At 39.0% G+C, this 12,116-nt stretch overlaps 1 long non-coding RNA gene across 1 annotated transcript in view; it reads right to left on the minus strand.

Moving 5' to 3' along the window:
* LOC131994887 (uncharacterized) overlaps nucleotides 1-11,245 on the minus strand; it is a 347,364-nt gene extending 336,119 nt beyond the window's left edge. Inside the window, exon 1 of the long non-coding RNA XR_009396920.1 lies at nucleotides 10,683-11,245. This is a non-coding gene — a long non-coding RNA (uncharacterized LOC131994887). The remainder of the gene's footprint in view (nucleotides 1-10,682) is intronic.
* Nucleotides 11,246-12,116: the final 871 nt, after the last annotated feature.

A 12,116-nucleotide genomic window follows, 5' to 3' on the forward strand; every position in this document is an offset into this window, starting at 1 on the left:
GGCTCCGAAGGATTCTTCTATTTTATCACGAACTCGTGCAGGGCAGTCTCCATCGACCTTCCCTTGATACAGACATGCTGTTTGTATTTGAGCAGTTCGCTGGATGTCCCACTCTTTATCATGGTGTCCACAATACGTTCCATGGTTTTGAGTAGAAAGAACGTAAGGCTTATGGGTCTGTAGGCCGTTGCTGTCGCATAACTTGCCTTGACGGGCTTGGGTATAAATACCACCCTTGCCTCTTGCCAGGATTTCGGAGTATATGCAAGTCGATTTAAATAAAGTTCTAAGAAGAATTTGAGCACATCATTTGAGCAGAATGTAGGTGGTTTCTTATAAAAATTGGTCAGAATGTATTTTCTTCAAATGCGTCTAAAACAATATTTGCGTAATGCCCGCCGATGAGTGTTCCTTTTCCCATTAGTGACTTAAATTGTCCATAAAAAATGTGTATTCATTTCGGAACAGATTGGGGAAGCGTCTTGTCTTTGGTTAGAAGACTTTTTAACCATATTAGATGAGATGGTTTCAAGGGCCGTGCGTTGGTATATTGTATTTGAATATTTGAATATTTGATACACATACCACATTAACCACGGTCGAAAACCCTCGATAACCAAAATTGAAAAAAATTGTTTTTCTGATGTTCTCCTCAACACTCGAACCCAGGCGTTCAGCGTTATAGGCGGAACATGCTAACCTCTGCACTACGGTGGTCTGAATCGATTTGGATGAAATTTTTTGGAGATTTGCAGATAGGTAAAAAACCACTCCACACCACATTTTCCTGCAAATCGGTTAAAAATTGGGTCAACTACGACAATTTAATAGAAAATCGGGCGTTATATATATATGAGAGCTAGGTAAAGAAAGTGATATGTGTTTAATTTTTTGATAATTGGATAACAGATGCGACCTGTACCTTGATTACAAAACAGGAACAGACAGACAGGCTGATTCACGGCCCCATGGACATGGTTTGATCGAACTAGTAAGTAATTCTGATTGATGTCATATGAATGTTTACTTTGTGCTCATATCAATTTCTCAGACATAAAATCCTCCAATGGATTTTGGACGCCGTTGCAGCACGAGTAATCGCTTACCGATAGTCATAACATTTTGCATTTGGCTTATTGGGATCAAAAGGAAAAAATGGAGTGTATATTATATATATATGTACATACATACGTATCGGGCGTTTTTCCCTCGAAAACCAATAGCAAGACCACTGGTTGTTAACCAATGTAATTTGTATAAAAAATTAAATGAAAACGAAACACCTTCTATCGCAAGAAGGTTGGACTTGGGCACACATTGGGTGTTTGGTGGCATTCTGGGATGTACTCGTATAAATTAGTAATACTTGTTGCTTGCTTGCACCGGATTTATCTAACTGAACGTTGCCAACAATTTCGAGTTGAAATTGGTTGCCAACTTTAAGAAAGATTGACACAGCGGTTGCAATTGTACTTTTCGATTTAAATTGCCTATTGAGAATAGAGCTATTATTTGGTGAGCAAAAACAGGAACACACAATGGACAGTGACTGTGCATAGGGGGATACGGGGCAAGCAGCAACAATAACGAGTGTTTGCATGCCGAAGAGCAAAGTGAGTCACAATACAGCAGCCACAATTTCCTGAGTGCTACCACACTCTGGAACAAGGTTCAGCAGTAAGCATAGTTCTGTGCCACAAGCTCTGCGGTTTCTTGGGAGATGCCATATATGCGATTGTCCATCTGCCACTCGATATTCTGTTACATTGTCGATATGCATTTCGACCATGCTGTACGAATCACAAGCTGTCCACCTCCGCCGCCACCACGACGGAACAAACATTAACAGCAATTTGGCGCTGATAGATTAGGTGCTACTTCCATGGTCCATTGAAGTGGCACTGACACTGCCATCGGCATTAGAAGCATCTGCAGCGGCCGCAGGAGCACTTGCCCAATTAATGTAACAAAATTATCCGCTGTTGTACTCTTTGTCCTCGAAGTGTATAGCGTTGCCGATCGTCGTCTGGCCTTTTAGGTGCATGCAGCCTTTTAAGCAGAAGGCCACAATGAGTGGAAAATGGTAAATCACTACAAAAGTTTAGTAAACAGAGGTCATGTGGTTGTTGAGTTGCTCTATTTCGTTACACAAAAAAAATATATAGACCTAACTTTGACCGATTAAATATATTATTGACTTATAAAAAACTTTTCAAACAAGGTGTCAATTGCATTAATAATTTTTGACATAGAAATCCGATTTTCTTTTGCATCACGGCAAGTGATTGGTACACAAGGCAATATAATTGTTATTTAATAGCATAAATTCCGCATTGGTCAAGATTACATTGTGTTAAAACACATATGTAATGCGAAAAGAATTGAAAATGAGTCAGAAATATGTTTCGCTCCTCTCATATACCGACACAAAGTAGCGTGTCTAGACAAAAAAAAAGAAAAATATAAAAAAAATAGAAAGTGTCGTTTTTTTTATATCTCAATAAAATATAATTTATTTAATTATAAGTTTAATGTGAAATAAATTTTATTGTGAAGAACGTTACGCTGAAATAGTGAAATATAAATGGATAAATTCCAAATGCAACGAATTGGAGGACATGGTAGAATGCAAGCAAGGTATTTATATATATTAATAACAAATTAACTTGGAAAACGGCAATGAGGATGGAAGATAACATATGTGGATCTAGATTTCGTGGTGAAGTGCGTAAAATGCTAAATTGGTAATTACTACGATTCATTTTATATATGCATATAAATCAATTTGCTTATCATACTCCTTACAGGCCATGTCCCCGACAATGAAGAGAAAACGACAATTTTTCTTATTTTTGTTTTTCAAAGCACGTTTTATATGTTTTCAAAAACTTATTCATGTGTAAAATATCAATTATTTTGCAAAATTTTTAATCAATAATACAAATTCCTTTATAGAACCGATTTCAGCAAATTTTTTAATTGAAAGTTCATATTTTTTAATTGAAACTAGTTTTTAATTTTTTTCTGTGTACTATTACGACAAGAATGGTTTAAGATACAACTCCAATGAGTTCTATCAGGGGGAGTCATAGGGTGCATGACGTTGGCTGGCAAATCAACCACGGTTATAATGGTTTTGTTTTCCGAACGAAATTGCCCGACACTTGGTATTTGCATTACAGAACATACGCGTGTTCTTTCCTGGCAAAACGCTGTTAGGTCTCATTGTGCAATAAGTAGCTGCACACTTCTATTTTAGTGCCGAAGCTACAACTACTATCTAACAGTTAACATGAGGTTGTCAATTGTCTTGATTGTTTATTTGAACGGTATTCGGTTGGCAGCGAAATATGTGGAAACTTTGCATTGAGAACGAATTCAAAGATGCTGCAGGAGAGGAGTGGCTGGCTGGTGCCGCTGCTTCTCGCATTTGTGTGTCAGTTACAATTGCAAGTACGGATATGTTTAAATTGCCATAATTATTCCGTCAGCGGCTACATATTGCTGTGCTTCACAGGAATCAAATGGGAAGATATTGATTTGTAATACACAATTATGATCCCTAATAAGCAATTATTTATAATTTGAAACGCATTAACGAAAACAGCTGAATCTTCCACATCTCGCTCCCTTAACCATAGCACATTGGTTTTAGATACTGACTTTAAAAGCATTTGTTTTAAAATGGGTGAGGTTTAATTGCTTGTCCGATTTATTTAATCCATACATGTTTATTCTGGTTTACACTGTCGATGGCTTCACTATCGACAGCCTTAAATAGTTGGACATAAAAACCCATGATGAAGTCCAAAATAATTGAGGAAACATACAAATTCTATTTTATTTCCAAACATAAATCTTCAAGCCGAATAATTTAAACAAATTATATAAAACAAGTAAAAGCGTGCTAAGTTCGGCCGGGCCGAATCTTATATACCCTCCACCATGGATCGCATTTATCGAGTTCTTTTCCCGGCATCTCTTCTTAGGCCAAAAAAGGATATAAGAAAAGATTTGCTCTGCTATTAGAGCGATATCAAGATATTGTCCAGTTTGGACCACAATTAAATTATATGTTGGAGACCTGTGTAAAATGTCAACCAATTCGAATAAGAATTGCGCCCTTTGGGGGCTCAAGAAGTAAAATAGAGAGAACGATTTATATGGGAGCTATATCGGGCTATAGACCGATTCAGACCATAATAAACACGTATGTTGACGGTCATGAGAGGATCCGTCGTACAAAATTTCAGGCAAATCGGATAATAATTGCGACCTCTAGAGACTCAAGAAGTCAAGATCCCAGATCGGTTTATATGGCAGCTATATCAAGTTATGAACCGATTTGAACCTTATTTGACACAGTTATTGAAAGTAAGAATAAAATACGTCATGCAAAATTTCAACCAAATCGGATTGGAATTGCGCCTTCTAAAAGCTCAAGAAATCTAGTCCCCAGATCTGATTATATAAAAGCTATATCAGGTTATGAACCGATTTGAACCATACTCGGCACAGTTGTTGGATATCATAACAAAATACTTCGTGCAAAAATTCATTCCAATCGGCTAAGAATTGCGCTCTCTAGAGGCTCAAGAAGTCAAGACCCAAGATCGGTTTATATGGCATCTATATCAAAACGAGGACCGATATGGCCAATTTACAATATCAACCGACCTACACTAACAAGAAGTATTTGTGCTAAATTTCAAGCGGATAGTTTTACTCCTTCGGAAGTTAGCGTGCTTTACGTACGGATGGACGGACGGACATGGCTAGATCGACATAAAATGTCACGACGATCAAGAATATATATACTTTATGGGATCTCAGACGAATATTTCGAGTAGTTACAATCAGAATGACGAAATTAGTATACACCCCATCTTATGGTGGAGGGTATAAAAACAAAGTTTAACTTTTATGTCTTTTGAGCCCTAATTTCGACATACATCGATCAACAAACCTGTTTAATCAAAGTCAGAGCACATTTAGATATGGTTTCTATATATCTGAAGATATTTAGCAAAACAATATATCTTGAAATTTAGCAGGAGAGCAAAATAAACATATGAAATACACAAATAAAAAGTATTTGTGCAAAATTTCAAGCGCCTAGCTTTACACCTTCGAATGTTAACGTTACGACAGACGGACATGGCTAGATCGACTTTATATATCATGACGACCAGGAATATGTGTACTTTATGTGGTCTTGGACGCATATATTGAGGTGTTCCAAACGGAATGACGAAATTTGTATGCCCCCATCCTATGGTGGAGGGTATAAAATGAAATTGGTGCAATCTATGTCGAATAATATTTTTTTTTTAGAATTCACATTTGAGGGACATTTTTTACCATCGACGTAGTTCCCAAAGCTTTTTATTATAAACGATGCGACTCTTATACTATGTTCAGACCAAAGTTGTTGTGAGCAAACGACTCGTTTTTCCTTTGCAATTTATAAGGGCAAAACGACAAAAAAAGACAAAAATTATAGAATAAACAAAATCAAATTGTGAATTGTAATTGGAATATCTTTGCGACAAACAAATCTGTGTTGTTGAGGAAGTTCTATTTTTATAGTAGCTGTGCAATATGTCTCCCCAATGTTGAATGCTGATCGTGAATTTGTCCCTTTTCGATGTAAAATTCACTTCGTCTATGTTGAAACCTTTAGAAATATGTCTAGGATAGCTCTTTTACGCGAAAGCTCAGAAACTCTTTTAAGCCAAAACTATTTTGTTTATAGCCAAAGATGCTTTGCTATATGAAAATGTATTCGTTTACCATGTTTATATCGTGTGTCTCCTCCATTTGGTAAAAGTGCGAGCGTACAGGCGTGTACTCTCGAAAGATTCATTCATTTTGGTTTTATTTATTGGGTATGGTCAGTCAGCCAGAAGATAGTTTGGGTAGAAATGCGGCCGTGTGCCAATGTTAACTCAAAAAAGGAAACCTTTTAAAAGTTCACTTTAGGTAGAAAAAATACTCGTATATTCAATAACACAAAGAAAAATCTGGCACGAAAAAGCGTCAGCATAAAAAACAAGTATGTCTACCGTGCAAAGGTCGTTGGATAATATAAGCATACTAAGCACAAAGAATATAAAGTTAAAACATACATGGATTCGTTCGAAAACGGATTGCTTTAGTTTTAATTGTGTATCATAAAAATATAAAAAAAAACCTGAAAGGGTTTGAACAGCCTGTTCTCACCTTCCATTCCTTTAATTGGCTATGACAGAATATTTGTTCCACTAGCCGAACGTAGAATAGCGTTCTCTGACACCAAGTTTCGAGGTGTCTCCCACCACATGTTTGCGGTTTGCGTGTACCATCGTGTTTGCCTTCAAAACACTCCTTTGCTGGAGCTTCTTCATCCATTCTGACAACATGACTTTGCCAACGCAGCTGTTGTATTTTTGTGCGTGTAATTATGCTATCGTCGTCATACAGCTCGTGGCTCATATGTCACCTATATTCTCCATTATCGCAAACAGGTCCATGTATTTTACGAAGAATCTTTCTCTCAAATACTCCAAGTACTTCCTCATCTGCTTTCATAAGTAGCCATGCTTCAGAACCATATAACAGCACGGGTAGTATTAGTGTCTTGTATAGTGTAATCTTCGTCTGTCGAGAGGTGGCCTTGTTTCTAAACTGCTTACTTAGTCTGTTTGCCAGTATTATTCTTCGCTTAATTTTAAAACTGGTGTCATTCGTTTCGGTTACGGCGGTGCCGAGGTAGATAACGTTACTGACTGTCTCAAAGTTGTGGTTCCCAACTTTCTCCATTTTCTTTATCTGCTCGGTTGTACAAGGCATTTTGGGAGTTGAAACCATCCATTTCGTCTTATCTCCATTTAATGCCAGACCCATTTTCACTGACTCTCTTTCGATTCTTTCAAAGGCTGCAGTTACTACTTCCGGTGACCGACCTATGATATCGATGTCGTCCGCATAGGCGAGTAGCATGTGTTCTCTTGTGATTAGTGTGCCATATCTATTCACATCTGCATTTCGTATAATCTTCTCCAACAGGATATTAAAGAGATCACACGATAGGCTGCTCCTTGTCTGAAACCTCGTTTGGTATTAAATGGTTCGGAGAGATTCTTTCCTATTCTTACTGAGGAACGCGTATCAGCAAGAGTCATCCTGCAGAGTCTTATTAATTTTGCAGGGATACCAAACTCAGACATGACTTGAAATACCTTTAAACGTAAAGGAGTATCAAAGGCAGCTTTGTAGTCAACAAAGAGATGGTTGGGCCCCAATTGTCTCATTGACTTTAGGGTTTAATCTTTCACACAGTGCGCTCGAGAGTATCTTCTATGCGATGGGGAGGAGACTTATTCCTCTGTAGTTGGCACATTCCGTCTTGTATCGTTTCTTGTGTACGGGACGTAGTATGCTGAGGTTCCAATCATCGGGTACTAGTTCTTCTAGCAAGATTGCGCAGATAAGCTGATGCATACTCCTTATCAGCGTGTCGCCTCTGGTCTAAAATAGTTCAGCGTGTAACCCGTCGGCTCCTGCTGCCTTGTTGTTCTTTAGTCGGATCACTGCTACTTGGACCTCATACTGACTATTCTATACCATCATCAGGGATTGGTCTCTTCGCTGACAACGTCGGACCATAGCAATTGGGTAAAATGTTCTTTCGATATCCTCAGCATGTTATCTGTGTCAGTTACCAGATTTCCTTCTTTGTCTCAGCAGGAAGATGTGCCGGCACCAAAGCCATCGGTTTGATGTTTAATTCTTTGGTAGAATATCCGGACTTCATTCTGACTCCTGTACATCTCAATTCGCTCACACTCACGTCTTTCCATTTCCTTTTTCATTCTGCGGAATAGACGTTTCACCTTTCTCTTTTTCTCCAGATACCTCTCCTTCATCTGGCGCTTTCTTATTCTTCATTCTTAGCTTCAGTAGCATCTCGACTCTCTTGGTCGTACCATGGGTTTCTTGGAGGAGGCTTCCGGTACCCAAGTACGGATTTCGCGGCATTTTCCTTGGAGTGGGCAATTATATCATCGGAACAAGGAGAGCTTTCATCAAGCAGTTGGGTCAGTCGAGTGGAGTATGCCGCAGCCATCTCTTGTGTTTGCAGCTTTTCAATGTCCAGCATCCGTGCAATGTCAGATCCTACTTTCCTCGTAGTTTTATTAACATGCAACAAGGTAATGATCCGAATCTATATTCGCTCCACGGATCAATCGTACATCTAATACGCTGGATGAATGCCTTCCATCTATCACAACGTGATCAATTTGGTTTCTCGTGTTTTGATCGGGTGACAGCCATGTGGCTTTGTGAATATTTTTATGTTGAAATCTGGTGCTGCTAACTACCATGTTTTTTGCCGCGGCGAAATCTATCAGCCTCAACCCATTACTGGACGTTATCTCGTGGAGGCTAAACTTTCCGACTGTTGGACCAAATATGTCTTCCTTCCAGAACGATTTTAATATCATGGGCGGGGCAGCGGTCATATTCTTTCTTTAGGCGCTCGTAGAAAATATCCTTGGTGTACTCGTCTTTGTCTTCCGTCGGGGCATGGGCACTTATTAGGCTGATGTTGAAGAATTTGACTTTTATGTGGATTGTGGCTAGTCCTCATCCACCGGAGTTAAGCTGGAGACAAGGTGTTTCAGTCTCCGACTGTTATGACAGCTATAGTATAGTTCGTCACCGTTTGGTGTTGTAGTGACGCCATTCCCATTCCATCGAACTTCCTGTAAGGCGGTAATATTTGCCTTGTACGTCTCTAGTACATCCGACAGCGCGTATACTGCACCTTCTCTATAAAGAGTGCGGACATTCCAGGTGCAGATCCGCAAATCATGGTCCTTTTTTCGTTTGCGTGCGTCGTCAACGTTGGGGGGTCCGTTTTTACTATTCCTTTGTTTCTCATAGTTTTCCGGGGCGGGTTACTGGCCCAGCGCCCCAACCGCATGGGTTTTGTGAGATTGCACATGTATCTCTCGTTGTGACGAGCCGCTTGCTCCAAGATCCGACGCTGGCCTCCAGCCGCCCCTAACCTGGGAACAGACGCTGATGTTGGCAATTGGTTAATTGAAGGCGCCAATAACTCGTCTTGTCATCTCGAGTATCATTGGCACTCAGTATTTAATAAAGAGCCAGTGCCACCTGCCTTCTCATTGAGACTCTCCTCTCGAAAAACCCTGATTGCCCGCGGCTGCATTTGCAGCTACTCCGCATAAAATCGCATCTTTCCACCATCCGCAACCTGTAGACGCGCCGGTAGCTTTCAGCTGTTCTCACCATTCAACATTAAATTGAATGCTCCCTCCTTTCGAAAAGGCACAATCCATTTTGAAGTTAACATCGTAAAAGATCTTTGAATTTTATAGAAACCAAGGTTCAAACGTTTTTGACTAATGAGTTATTGCTTGTATACCTGTCGAAAGTTTCTTTTCTCTCAAACAATTAGAACGGCTCGTGGAAAAATCCCTTCGCCAATAGTTTCGAGCCATTTTAAGTCCAAATCTAATAGTGGATCGGTCCCTAATGCATATTTATATACTACAACCAAGTAACTCAGTGGCCCCATCCCCCAAAACAGTCATGTTTGCCAACTATGGAAATATGAAGCTCAAATGAAAGGTATTTGGGAGTAGACCGCGAATGTAATATATATAATATAATATCAACATTCGGGACCAACTGACTAAGCGTCGTCCCACCCGCAAATAGGACGTTTTTCCTCATCATGACAATGTGGGTCTAAAAGAGAGTGGAGCTCGATATTGATAGCTTGCTGGCTTCTGCAATAAGGGCTTTAAATGAATGATATTTGAGATTAGCAAACGTTTTTGATATTCAATTTTGAGGCCAATGGCAATATGGGGTTCAAATAAACGAAATTTGAGAATAGAACAAGAGGCTGATATATTTTCACGGCGAAGTGTTTGGGCGACCACCTCACTCCCCAAAATATCCCTAAACCGGACATATTTACCGACCATTTCAATGTGGGGTTCAAATGAAAGGTATTGGGGAGTAGAGCCCGAAATTGATACCCACTTTGGGGACAAACAGCAATTATTTACTGACCATCACAATATGGGGTTCAAATAAAGGTATTTGGGTATAAAGGTGGGGCCATGTATTTGGGGCACCGCACCTTCCCCAAAACACCAATTGTCCGATCATGGCAATATGGGGCTCAAATTAATGGTATTTGGGAGCCCGAAATACATTCCCACTTCCACCAACCACCACTTCCCACTATTAAAATCCCTATGAGAATATCGGGCTCAAATAAAGTCTTTTAAGCTCAAATAAGTCTTTAACATCCAAACTTAAATGGCCATTAACCTTCCGAGCGAGTTCATAGACAAATCTTATGGATCTTATGGAATTCAGACAAAGGCATTCATATTGCTATACTGTTTCTCAAGCTATACACGCATGCTATTTTGGTATCATGGTATTTCACTAAAAGTTCTTTTATTCCCAAAAATATATATTCAAACGAGAATTTTGTTCCATATAAAGTAACAAAAGGCGCAGCGGAGCGGGACCGGTTCAGCTAGGGTTTATGTATATATATATTCTTTCATGCCGTTTATAACCCATTGTAGCGAGCAGTCTTGTTCATATTAACCGTATTCCAAATTTAACAAAGTTATGATCAATTATCTTACACATAAGTGTTCAACTGGCGTTTTTTACTAAGGTTGGTTATCTATTCTGCTTTCGGAATAGTCGCTGAAATTTTTAATTGTTCCACGAGCGGAATTTGACAGCCATCAAATATTTTTGTTTCCATACCAAAATCTTTTTTTTATCTGCATATATTGTTTTCTCTATTTAATTTTTTTGCTAATAATAAAAGTTAAACGAACTAATGAAACCAATAAAAAAGCAATGGTTTCAAGCGTTGCCACTAAAATTTCCTTTTGCCATTTTCCTCACTTTAAGCAGAGTACTACTTTTCGCCTATTTTCATCTAGCGTTTCGCCGACGTTTATTTTATGTGGAGTTTGACAGCGTTCCGCCGGAACAGCGAAACAGACTACTCAGCTTAAGACGTTAAAGTTTAAAAAATCATCAGTATCACAGTATTCATTTCATTTTAAAATATGTACATACAATACACATATCACTTGCGAGCACTTTCATTCGAAAATATTTCCAAAGCACAAGAATTAAATGCAATACTATTCGAAATTAAAATTCATATGGCTGACTCTCTGTGGACGAACGAACTGCGGTAGACAAACTAAAACATAAATGGTAGCAAAATGAATGTCAAAACGTACAAGTAGCGGCGAATATGGGCGAAAACGTAAGACCAATTAGAAAATCGCTGTAAAATATGAATGCTGTTGTAGGTCGCCAGCCTGCCCAAGCGCCTGTAAAATTGTTGTGCTCGTTTGTAGATATGCATTCTCAAACGCAGTTACCCTAAATTTCTACCCATCATACAAAAGCACGCAAAAGGTTGAAGTCTCTCAAATGAACTTATTGGTCCCTTGCTTAAGTGCAACAGGTTGCCAAATATGTACTCATAACATGAAACTGAAGGTCTGGTGAATATAGATGCCTTACGTAAAAACATACTTTTAGTAAACTATCTTTGAATATGGAAATCACAGCGCGTAAATACCAATCAGATATCCATACAAAGATCGCAAGTCTACTACCTATGAGAATATTTTGTTTTATAGGTCAATCCATAGTTGTGGCAAAGAGAAATACACTGTACTGCTTAAGTTTTGTACGATAGGTTGGATAAGGTAAGGTTTTAGTGGCAGTCTGCCATCAGACTCATTTAGACGTTTTCGTCCATTGTGATACCACAGGAACAGAAGAAGGAAGATGCCTTCTAGTTCCTACCGTTGAAACATTCAGATCGCTTTAGTCCAATAACTTGCGAATGTTCATATTCGCTAAATCAGACAGATTCTCAAAGAAATGAGAACTTATAGTGAAACTCCTTCTGACTGCTAGTGCAGGACACACGCACAGAAGGTGTTCTAAAGTCTCTTCTTCTTCGACGTTCTCACAGTTTCTGCAAAAGTCGTCACTGGCAACATTCAGTCTGTCAGCAAGTCAGTGACCCGTCATGAAGGACA

This window comes from Stomoxys calcitrans, chromosome 2 (genome assembly GCF_963082655.1).
Source record: "Stomoxys calcitrans chromosome 2, idStoCalc2.1, whole genome shotgun sequence".
Taxonomy (NCBI): Eukaryota; Metazoa; Arthropoda; class Insecta; order Diptera; family Muscidae; genus Stomoxys; species Stomoxys calcitrans.